Source organism: Trichomycterus rosablanca, chromosome 1 (assembly GCF_030014385.1).
Source record: "Trichomycterus rosablanca isolate fTriRos1 chromosome 1, fTriRos1.hap1, whole genome shotgun sequence".
Taxonomy (NCBI): domain Eukaryota; kingdom Metazoa; phylum Chordata; class Actinopteri; order Siluriformes; family Trichomycteridae; genus Trichomycterus; species Trichomycterus rosablanca.
Window position 1 is genome coordinate 43,094,497 of NC_085988.1, and position 13,480 is coordinate 43,107,976.

A 13,480-nucleotide genomic window follows, 5' to 3' on the forward strand; every position below is an offset into this window, starting at 1 on the left:
TCCAGGTCAGGTGAACCTGCCGTCTCAAATTGCCACTCCGGCTCGGTTTGCCCTCATCTCCCTCCCGGCGGAATGCCGATGGTGGAGGCTATCGGGTTCCAAAGCGCATCGACTGACACTCTCGCCGTGCCCTGACGACATCTTAAATTCTTTCCGCCTCTCTGCAGGTAGGCGAGAGCAGGTAGCGCAGACCACGCCCCCTCTCGCTGCTCCAGCGCGCGCTCTATAAAGGCTTCACTGCACGAGCGCTGCTAGTGGAATAGTCGCTTTTCCTGATCCAGAATGGCTAGTTTCAGCGGTGTATAAAGTATAAAAGTACAAGTATCTTACCAGAAATTTACTTTAATAGAAGTAAAAGTACACGTACAAGTAAATGCTGTTAATTAAATCGCAATATAAAAATTGTTCTTTTAAGCCTGTAAAACACCTTAACAATGGAGCCTACCCTATACCCACAGAAAAACAAGGTCACAACATAAGAATTTACATAACAAAATACATTTTCTTCCTTTCCTCTGAACATGATTTGTGCCAATCATGATTTGTTAAGGTGGTTCACAGGCTTAAAAGAACAATCTTCATATTTTTTTCACAATTCTGACTGCTTGCGTTTTTTATTAACAGCAATTACTTGTACTTCTACGTTCAATACTTAAGTACATGAAACATCAGATACTTTAAGACCTTTACTCAAGTAATATTCTAAGAGGTGATTTTTACTTCTATCAAAGTAAATCTCTGGTAAGATACTTCTACTTTTATACTTTATACACCACTGTATCAAAGTAAATCTCTGGTAAGATACTTCTACTCTTATACTTTATACACCACTGTATCAAAGTAAATTTCTGGTAAGATACTTCTACTTTTATACTTTATACACCACTGTATCAAAGTACATTTCTGGTAAGATACCTCTACTTTTATACTTTATACACCACTGTATCAAAGTACATTTCTGGTAAGATACTTCTACTTTTATACTTTATACACCACTGTATCAAAGAACATTTCTGGTAAGATACTTCTACTTTTATACTTTATACACCACTGTATCAAAGTACATTTCTGGTAAGATACTTGTACTTTTATACTTTATACACCACTGTATCAAAGTAAATCTCTGGTAAGATACTTCTACTTTTATACTTTATACACCACTGTATCAAAGTAAATCTCTGGTAAGATACTTCTACTTTTATACTTTATACACCACTGTATCAAAGTACATTTCTGGTAAGATACTTGTACTTTTATACTTTATACACCACTGTATCAAAGTAAATCTCTGGTAAGATACTTCTACTTTTATACTTTATACACCACTGTATCAAACTACATTTCTGGTAAGATACTTGTACTTTTATACTTTATACACCACTGTATTAAAGTAAATTGCTGGTAAGATACTTGTACTTTTATACTTTATACACCACTGTATCAAAGTACATTTCTGGTAAGATACTTGTACTTTTATACTTTATACACCACTGTATCAAAGTACATTTCTGGTAAGATACTTGTACTTTTATACTTTATACACCACTGTATCAAAGTAAATTGCTGGTAAGATACTTGTACTTTTATACTTTATACACCACTGGCTATTTTTTGCATGATATGGCCAAAAGAAGGTAACAATTCCAGTGCAGAGTCCAGGACAAATAAAATGCAGTCGTATGACTTTCTTTCTTGTATAGCAGCCTTTAGTTCAAAACCACATGAAGTTTGCTTGACTATAGATAATGTCATTTATGTTCCAAGCACAATTCATGGCAGACCTCCTTTGTTTTGTTCTCTTTTTTGGAAATATTACATATAAAATCTAGAAATTCTGGTCAAATTTGCTCTCTTAAAATTCTAAAGTTGACAAGAGACCACTGTTCTGTGTGTTTTAATAAGTGAGATAAAACAAGCCCTATTTATATGGACACACAAACGAAATTATGCTACAAAGTTAATGGCACTCTGGAAGATCCTACATCACCACAACAATAATTAAAGTTGCTGTACTGTATGTACAAATATTTTTTGAAACAGCGAGTTTGAGTTTGATATTGTAGACTGTGCAATATAACAATAGAAACCACCACAAAACAGTAATATCATGCAACAATAGAAAAGTACAATATACAGGTAATAAATAAGCAAGTTAATATAACATTTGCATAATACTGGGGTGCAGAATGCAATAATGTGCAATAGAGCATGAAAGTATTCATTGTGTAACTATAAGGTTTAGTAGTTATACATTTTTCTACTGTCTTACTGTAAACTAACTTGCCAGGTCATTGCACAGCTTATAGGAATTCTGTTTATTTCTAAACAAACCTTTGTCCTTAACTACAACGTGTAACATCCTACACCTTAGCAGTTAAACAGATGAATACTTGGCATTCCAAAGAGAATTTTGCTGTTTTGGTAACATGAACAATGCAGATTTCTTACAGGTTGGTTATAGGGTTAACAGCAAGTCCTGTAACATATAAAATTAAGAAAAATGTACTAATGCATTTACAGGTGGCATGGTGGCACAGGTTTTATAACTTATAATTTCTAGGTACTGTCTGACTGAAATTTTAGCATGTTCTATTCATGTCTCCTTGCTTCCTTCCTTTTGATACTCTGGTGCTTTCCTCACACACCCCTAAAATATGCAAATTATTAATTCATTTTCAACTGTTGCATCCTGAACAGGGTCGTGGACATTCTGGCATATGAAAGTATAGCAAAAAAATCCATATGGACATGGTGACAATATGACTCCACACAGACTGCAAGCTGGGATCAAACCTGTGCAAATCCAACAAACCCATGTTTTGATACCTTGCCTTATCTGGTACTACTTTTATTGATTCATGTATTCCTTATTTAACAGGTCAATTCAGTTATAGTTGTATCCTGGGTAGGGTCACAGTGGGCCTGGAGTTACCTGGAAACACTCTGTTTACACTCTAAACAGGACCTATTTCAGGGTGTCACACACTTACAGACATCAATCCAGACAGCAATTCAGAGTAACCAATTCATCTACTGGCATGGTTTGAAAATAATAAATAAATAAAAAATAAATAATTGTACCTGGAGAAAACCTGAATGCATATTAGAAGAACTCTACACTAACCGGTGCCTAGCTGGATCAAAACATAGGAATTAATATGTCTATGTTGTGCTACTCATTCTTTTTTGATAATTACTACATGTTGATCAGGGTCACTATGAGTCCAGAGCCACCCAAAAACACTGGCCACAGGGGTGTAATACACCTTGGACAGACCACCAACTAATCACTGGCCGACAGACTCAATCATTCACTTACAATTTGGCAGAATTTAAAGCCACCAGTTCACCTATTGGCATGTGTTTTGAAGGTGGATGAAAACCAGATTGTGGATGAAAATTGTGTCATTGCGTCTGGAAATATTTAAGCTTTATTATGCTAGTATACACATTGTTTTTTCTTACTTTTCTGATCAAAAAGTCAAATTAAATGAACATGCAGTGACAAATAAACTTGAAATAAAAATTTAAAGCCCTGTTAGCTTCTAGTCATTTTATGTATGTTACTTATTTTAGTCGATGAGACATTGTTGTAATAACCGTGGTTTACAATTCTAAAAATGTAACTTCAAAATAGGGCTACTTATACCAGATGGCAGTCGTTGTGACTGAACTTTGGTATTAAATTCTAAGTAGGACTTAAACAGACCCATTTTAAAAGTTTTCCTGTAAAATGATGGAAATGTTTGTCACTGTGGACACATGGTGGGGATTTTCTCATTTAGTTTAAATAAAAACTTCAAAAAGCCACTATTTTTATAGAGTCCCATTGTCAGGACGTGTCAGTTTCATATACTTTTATACAATAGTAGATCACGTCATACTTGTGTATACATGCTTTTAACTGGTCTTCAATTTTTTTAAGCAGAATGCCTTTTCAAGACGAATTCTTTGTCATGTTTGTGACTATGAGCTTCCTCAACACATTCATTCAAATATTATTAATAAATGCTTTATTGCAATCAGGGTTGTTGAGATCCAGGGCATATCCTGGAAACACTGCTCACAATGCTAAAGTACACCTTAGACAGGACGGCACCAAACTCACTTATTCCTGTTGGATGATCAGACCTTAGTAACCACTTAATCCTGATCAGTGTTGTAGTAGTTCCAAACACTGGCACACAAGACAGATATATACCCCGGGCAGAGCACTAATCCATTCTAAGGCACCACATAATCACAGATAAACCCACACCTATTTGCAATTTAGGGTTGTATATTTGTAGAAAGCAGTCCAATGTTCTTTCCAAAGGCAGGGTGATTAGAGGAGCCTGAAGCTGTGTGACACCTACACATTCTTCTGCACCACATTTTCATTTTGTAGTTACAGCATTTAGTGGATGCTTTTATCTAAAATGACTTACAATTGAATTTGGGTGGCACAGAGGCTAAGAAGATAGCACTGTCGTCTCACAGCAAGAAGGTTCCCAGGTGGGGATGTCCGGGTCCTTTCTGTGTGAAGTTTGCATGTTCTCCCTGTGTCTGCGTGGCTTTACTCCGGGTGCTTCGGTTTCCTCCCACAGTCCAAAGACGTGCAAGTGAGGTGAAGTGGAGATACAAAATTGTCCATGACTGTGTTCAATATAACCTTGTGAACTGATGAATCTTGTGTAATGAGTAACTACCGTTCCTGTCATGAATGTAACCAAAGTGTAAAACATGACGTTAAAATCCTAATAAACAAACAAACAAACAAACAATTGAATTTAAATGCAGTGCAAGCAACTGAGGGTTACAACCTGTGTTTGGCACCAATCAGGGGCAAATTGGTGCTGGTCGGACTTTAACCAGTGAAATTTATCAGTAGTCCAGTATCTTATTTATCTGGAAAAAAAAAACACCAAAATTGTGATTCCAAAATGCAACCTTTATTACAGAACCTGCAAACTCTGTTACACAAAGATAAAGTGATACATCAATTCTATGCAGAGTTCTCTGGGCTTGAGCTCATCTCAGGTCCAAAAGACAATAGATATGTGTGTTGTGGTCAGATTAGTCTACTGTTTAGATTTTTTTGAGGAAAAATGACAGTTGGATTCTCTTTACCAAAGATAAACTGGACCATCCAGACTGTTATCAGTGAAAGGTGCAGCAAACACCTACATCTGTCATGGTATGGGGATGCATCAGTGCCCATGGTATGGGTATACCATTCATGCAAAGGTGTAAATTGGGATTTTAGAGAGACACATGTTGCTATCCAGACAACCTCTTTTCCCAAGTAGTCCATAAATTTCAACCAGATGATATCAGGCCTGATTCTGCATGTACTGCAACTGTGTGGCCTCACAGACAAAGAATGAATGTGCTTAACTGGCCTGCCTGCTGTCCAGATCTGTCTCCTGTTGAAAATGTATGATGCAGCATAAAGAAAAGAATCAGACAATGACATCCACGAACTGTTGAGTAGCTGATGTCTAGTATGAAGCAAGAATGAACAAAAATTCCACATGCAAAACTGCAACAATTATTGTCCTATCATTAATAGGAAAGGTGATGGAACATTGTAGTAAACACGCCTCTGTCCCAACTTTTTTGCAGTGTGCTGCAGGCATCAAATTATAAATGTGTTTATATTTATGAACTACAATAGTCTTTAGGTGACTAACAATGTCATTTTAATAATCAATCATTACAAAGTTTTTCTGCCTGGTCACCTAACATAATGGGACATTTTTATTATGTTAGCAGTGCAATCCAGGTTGACTTTACTCTACCCAAAAGAGTCACTAAATAGTTATGCATATGTAAATTATATAAATCATTCACTATGACCAGTTTTAAATGCTTTATCATGCTCTGGGTTGCAACAGGTCTGGATTTACTGGATAACACTGGCCACCACCACCCTTCCCCAGACTTGCCTGGTCGGCCGATCCGAATCTCAGTGGCCGGTTTAAATCTTAGTGGTAGTGGGCTAGCGTAATAGTCTGCTGCACCACCCAAGCACTGCTATAGCCAGTTACCAAAGCTTAACCAGACTGAACACCGGAAGTATCTCTCAAGAGAATGACGTTTTCACCCACCACTACAGTTTCATTGTGACACAACAGCTTGCTAAGATGCTTTCTGGTGTATTTTATATAATTTCTCACTCGTATATACAAGCAGTCACAAAAATAGTTTGCTTAAAATAGAAATAGCACCTAAGCTTAGCTATAGTAGACTCGTCATCCTATCCATTAAAAAAATATTAAGTAGTCTTGACCAAAAGCTAAATAAAAGAGGACACCAGGCATAGCTGTGTTTGGATGGGAGCTAGTTCAGCTGGAACAACGGCCACACCAGGCCGGGGGAATGGATTTCTCAAGCATGCCAAACCAAGGAAAGGCGTCTGGGTCTGCCACATCTACACACATGCTGCAGTCCCTGGACTGCTCTAGCCGCCAAGCCTCCAACATCATGGTGTAGGGAGCCTCAATTTCTGAGCACTTGATTTCAGAGATTTTCCATTTCAGTCCAGGAACGTTTCATTCTTTCCCCATCTACCCATTCTTCCAAAAATACATTGTAGTCTTTGGATTTTGAAGCTAGACTTTGATTAAATTGTACAAATTGTACAATTGTTACAAATGTAATGTTTCTTAAGAAAGTAAATGACAACAAAGGCAATCTTTGTCAGTTTGGTGTTCTGAAATATGCACCACCATTCTTTACTAGAGTCATGTCCTGTGTTGCCATTTTGTTCGGTATCTTTCTGGGAACTCACTCCAACGTTAAATGTTTTGGGCCTCACGATAGAACTCCAAGGGAGAGTGGATTGCCCCAGAGGCGACGTGACCTCCCACTTCCAGGGCGGACCCCACTCGTAAATCCGTGTTAATCTTTGGGTGCGACAGTAGGTGGGGTTGGGGTGCTGCTCGTGTGTTGCCTCTTTATTGCCATATTTCAGAGTGTCTCGGTGGGTAGCACTGTCACCTCACAGCAAGAAGGTCCTGGGTTCCATCCCCAGGTGGGGTGATCTGGGTCCTTTCTGTGTGGAGTTAGTATGTTCTCCCTGTGTGCATGGGTTTCCTCTGGGAGCTCTGGTTTCCTCCCACAGTCCAAAGACATGCAAGTGAGGTGAATTGGAGATACAAAATTGTCCATTACTGTGTTTGATATTAAACTTGTGATCTGATAAATTGAGTAACTACCGTTCCTATCATGAATGTAACCAAAGTGTGTAAAACATAATGTTAAAATCTTAATAAATAAATAAATTATTGCAATTTTTTGATCTTGGACATTGTTACTTACTTACCATTCATATCCATGTAGCAGTGTGGCTTTTCAGAGAAGCAGAAAAATGAATAGAGACTGAAAGATTTAAACCTTTTGCAAACCAAACACCCACTTAGTGTCTGTTAAGAGTATGATATGGTTCAGATGGGTTTCCTTTGCATACTCAAACTTGCCTCCAAATATAGGGTGATGGGTGAGTGCCATGGGCGAACCAAACCCCCTGTCCAAAGTCTACTCATGTTTAAGTGTTTGGACCCAGAGTGATTAACAAATAAGAATAATCCGAGTATCTTACACAGACAAACATTAAGAGGGGCAAGAATTAGAAGTGTCACTTGTGAGACAGGGGTTCTTAAACTGGGGGTCAGATGGTTTTCTCATGCTGTCAAAGAAGAATACCTATTTTGTTAGCCACGAAATAGTGACACATTTGCCAAGCAAAAATTGAAACGGAATAAAAATGTTGGTACTTTGTGTACAGATGGAGCATCTGAAATGCTTGGCAACACACTTGGTTTTGCTGCTTTGTTTTCTACATGGCCATGCATTGGCATCAAAGAGTCAACAATCCAGAAAAAAAAGTCTTGTCTACTGGTGTGAAAGTCATCAACTTCATCAAAGCAAGGATTCATAAACATTTTCAACTTGCCAACTTAGGCTCTATTGTTGATGAAGACCTTTCCAAAGATGATCAATGATCTGTGGACTCTGGAAACAATATGAAATGATTTCAACTCAAAGAGAATTTTGGTGTTTGTTGACATAAGCCTACCCTCATTTGGCAAAGTGAGCCATGGTTGCTGTGATTCTGTTTGCTACTGCACACTTCTGCAAGTTAAGATTTTCTGCAACTGTTACTATAAAATGAAAAATTAAAATTTGTTAAACATAAAAGATGACATCCTTGTTGTCTTGTCAAAGAACACTCCCCAATTTAACCTTCTTATTTTGGACAAGCAGCAACAACCTTCACATTGAAATAAACTTTGGCACAATTAGAGTTTTCTTTGTTTCATTTACAAAAGTTGGATGTGTTCCATTTATTCATAGACTGGACATTCATTTTTAAATGGGAAAGACTTGGAAACAAGATTCCTAGTAAAAATGGTTTAATACCTTGTGTATGAGGCATTTGATATTCAAATAAAATAGGTATGCTCACTGCATGCAAAATGTTCTGTTTATGTAACAGTATGTAACAGTATGCATTTTTCTAGGAAGTCCATAGCTTTCACTAAATTCTCAAAGTGGTTTGTTTCTCAAAAAAGATTAACTAGAATTTCTGTATCAATTTCCACCATTACAAACAGGGTCATTCATGTTTTTTCTAAGCCCAATATATACATATTGAATATATACACATACTATATATACATATTGAACATATATATATATACATATTGAGCAGCCACATGAACAACGATTGGACTGTTGTTCATATAGGGGTGGGGTATTAAGCCAGATAGGGACTCCTTGTAACTGATGCACTACGACCTCTGCTGGCACAGAGGCAGGGAAGGGGTGCGGATCAGGGTGTATCCGTACACAAGGCTGATTCGCATATATGCACTCGCCTAGTGTGGGTGACAAAATGCATACGGCTGCTGCCCACGTGTCGGAGGCGGCGTGGGTTAGCTTCGTTCTCCTGAAATCAGAGTGGGGGTCAGCATTAGTGGAGAGGAAGCGTGACGCAATCTGGCTGTTGGCCGCGCTAAAAAGTCGGGAGATAAAGGGGAGAAAATGCATTAAAAAACAGTAAAGATGTAGAAATGCCCTTCCATTCAGAGTCTGTGACCATATACTAGGGCAAGGTGATAAGAGTAAAATAGCTGGATAAAGTTTCTCTGAACTAGGGACCTGTTTATGAAAAGACTCACCATATGCATGGAGGCTAGAGAAAACCTATTTATTTTTAGTAATGATCATGTTAAGTCTGAGTGTTGGTTTTTGAGATGGGAAGAACGATGAAAAGTATCATGAGGAGCTCCTTTAGAGACCCTGATGAGTTGGTTGCCAGGACCAATTTTACCAGTTGCTTCATGCTTCTGGAGAAAATGAATGCATGAAAATAGATTTTATCTCTATTCGAGCTGCACATTCTGCAGAATGATTTAGCCCTTCTCCACAAATAAAATAAAAAAATCACATGCACCATGCACACAGACTCAACAATCATTCTGCCAAAAACTGAAATACAGAATTTCCAATAGTGCATTACTTTTTGCGTGAAGAGATGAAATACGGATTGGAAATGAGTTTTTCATGCAGCTTCTGTAGTAGGAAGAATTGTTTCACACACAGTTAAAACTAAACTTGTGTGCAAATTATATCTTTAGAATTTAAATCACATGCTTAAACAGTAGTATTGGGAACTTCTTAGGGAAAAAATATACATTTATTTTTAAAATTATCCAAAATTTTTATCCAAAGTGAAAAAATTGTTTTGCATTATTTTAACCCTACAGAACACCTTTGGAAGGATTTGGAATACTGATTGTAGAACGGGTTTTCCAACATCAGTACCCGACCTTACAAATGATTTTTTCGCGGCGCCCAGGTGGCGCAGCAAGATATTCCACTAGCACACCAGCGCCGAGATTCTCCTCAACTCCTCGGTTTGAAAATCGGCGTTGCCACCGGTCGGCTTTGCGCCATCTGGTGGGCATAATTGGCAGTGCCTGCAGTGCCTGCAATTGACCACTGTATCTGCTAGGGCGGGACAACTGGACTATGTGGGTGGGCTCTTCAAACGCTGGGCAAAGACCCTGACTGGCGGAAGAGACTCCTGTGCAGAATGCATTGGCGATAAGAGGAGGGGTGTGCACGTTTTGGAAGGTGTGGGCAGCGACATGCTCTCCTCGGATACAATCGGGTATCCCTCAGCAGTAGAAGACAAATGGACTATGCTAAATCGGGAGGAAAACAGGGGAGATTTTATATATATATAAATTTTCACAGCCCGTCTCCAAAAAAAAGCCCCCCAGAAGGTGAAGATGACTATATTATACTATATTAATGCCCATGATGTTGGAACTGGATGTTTAACAAGTTCATGGCTGTGTGTCCACATATAATTGGCCACATAATGTACTTTCCTGTGTAATTAATACTAAAGGTCCAGAAATACACTTGGTGGTATCACCCTAGCATCAAAAAAGGATTTTAGTACTTTCTTTTACTGTAAGTGTAAGTGTACTGAGTGTCTGTATATGTACTCTTCTGTTACTATGACCACACCTGCATGAATTAGAATGTGTTGCATGTGAATTTTGGTACAATAAAGAGAATTAGGGTTATTAGGAATATACTAAGAAAACCATAAATTCTGGAGATCACATTAAGACTGAGTCTAATAAGTCCAAAAAAGAGTAAGACCAAGTAATGACCAAGACTAGGTCTGAAGTTTAATTAAACTGGTTGCCATCAAAGCTTTATTTATGATTGCTAAACTAAAAAAAGGTAAGTACAAATGTCACACATTTATTTGTAATAATTAAGAAAGCAACTATACAAGAAATACAAAATACAAAGCGTCGAAGAGTTCTGCTTGGTCCAAGTGTCTCTAGAACTTGTTGCATTAAAAGATTTCAATTACAACTTATTTTTTACTTGTTTGGATGCTATATGGTGAGTAGTTTATATGAATTCTTGTTGCTCTAATCTTTGTTTTTCGATTAACAAGGGTCATTATGGTAATGTTACTTTTTTGCTAATATTTAATGGCTTGAAGGCAGTATCTACAAAGTACAAAATTCAAGTAAATAAAGCAAGAAAATGAGGCCCCTTCAAGTTACAATGAAAAGAAAAAAGAGTAAATATTGACCACCCTGTTCATTCCTATTTCCTTTATACCTCCAGTGAGGTGCCGCAGTGACTGATGGCTGCATTTATCAAAGGAGGGGCCTGTCTATACTGTAGAATGATTATAGAAGAACGATTCTCTCTTTCTTACACACACACACACACACACACACACACACACACACACACACACACACACACACATATACACTGATCAGCCATAACATAAAAACCACCTCCTTGTTTCTACACTCACTGTCCATTTTATCAGCTCCACTTACCATATAGGAGCACTTTGTAGTTCTACAATTACTGACTGTAATCCATCTGTTTCTCTACATGCTTTTTTAACCTGCTTTCACCCTATTCTTCAATGGTCTGAACTCCCACAGGACCACCACAGAGCAGGTATTATTTGGGTGGTGGATCATTCTCAGCACTGCAGTGACACTGACATGGTGGTGGTGTGTTAGTGAGTGTTGTGCTGGTATGAGTGGATTAGACACAGCAGCGCTGCTGGAGTTTTTAAATACCGTGTCCACTCACTGTCCACTCTTTTAGACACTCCTAGTTGATCCACCTTGTAGTCAGAGACGATTGCTCATCTATTGCTGCTGTTTGAGTTGGTCATCTTTTAGACTTTCATCAGTGGTCACAGGACGCTGTCCACGGAGCGTTGTTGGCTGGATATTTTTGGTTGGTGGGCTATTCTCAGTCCAGCAGTGACAGTGATGTGTTTAAAAACTCCATCAGCATTGCTGTGTCTTATCCACTCATACCAGCACAACACACACTAACACACCACCACCATGTCAGTGTCACTGCAGTGCTGAGAATGACCCACCACCCAAATAATACCTACTCTGCAGTGGTCCTGGGAGAGTCCTGACCATTGAAGAACAGCATGAAAGGGGGCTAACAAAGCATGCAGATAAACAGATGGACTACAGTCAGTGGCTTTAATGTTATGGCTGAGTGTGCGTGTGTGTTGTGGCAAGTCCAAATTAAAACAATAAGTCATACATTACCAGAAGTAAGCATATAAAAAGAGGTTTAATCATCTGATACATAGTGCATATTTATTGATTGTGCTATACAAATGAACTTTATGGGTATTCAATTACTAACTATAGCACATCTGTTGCAATTTACCCGCATAGGACCCATACTAAACAGATGCTATTGAGTGGTGGACCATTATCAGCACTGAGATGACACTAACATGGTAATAACTATGTCATAGTGTGTGTTCTTCTGCAATGAGTGTATCAGGTGTAGTGGCGTGGTTGGGATTTTTATGTAATGTTTAAACTAAGTGGCCTCTCTATTAGGATACTTACCTTAGAGATTAGAGACTGGAGCTTCTTTTCCTTGAATTTGACCAGGTTCCTTTTCATAAAATGCATTGTCATAACATGATGCTAACACCATCATAGTTTACTTTTTTTTTTTTTATTATCTAGCTAATTATCCTTTTTTAATCATACCAAATAGCACTTAGAATTTAATTCAAGAAGTTTCAGTTTAGTCTCAGTAGAACACAAGACCCTTTGCTATGTTGTTGAGAATACTTGAAAGTGACTTGAAAAATGGTTTGGAAACTTAATGTCAGCAGGTGTTTTTCTAGGTAATTAAGTTTAGAAAGGTGGCCTGACCTAGGCAGTTTGGCTGTATTTTCATAATTTCCCACACTTCTTTACATTAGACCAAATACTGGTCTTGTATCTTTCTACAAAAATGTGCTTCCATGATTAGATTTATAACCATTTTTTAAATCTATGGTCTTTTTTTGATTTACATAATTTATTCACTAGACATTAACTCTAGTATATGTGAAATGTGCAGTCTGAGAAAACTTTTTATTATTTATTTAAGTTTATCCTTTATCCTTATGTCTGTGTACACACTTAGCCAGCCAATAGCACCACTCAGATTCAAGCCCCAGTGCTATGTCTGAGAGAATAAAATGTAAGCATATGTTAGGGGCTTTTTTATATTAAAACAGTGAGTGTTTTCTTTGTCTTTATTGTAATATGCTCCTTTTATTAATCCACTTCATGTTTATATTACATTAAATATGGAACATTTACGCCCAGTCCTCACTAAAAACCCTTTGTAAGTGTAGATGGGCACATTGGATTGTTGGCAGACTTTTTGACCAGCATACAAGTTATTTTTACGCAGAATGAAAACAGCAATGTAAGTATCAATCGCCTCTTGGCTTCACCCTCACCACTTCAGTCACCCGGTGGCTTGGCAGATCCTCTTGTGTGTGCGGATGTATTTGAAGATTAATATGAGGCATTATGGTAAATCGGAAACTTCATTATACGTATCAGACCAGTTAAAATGTATTCTGTGTTTCCAGGGTTTAGTGACACTATATACATAG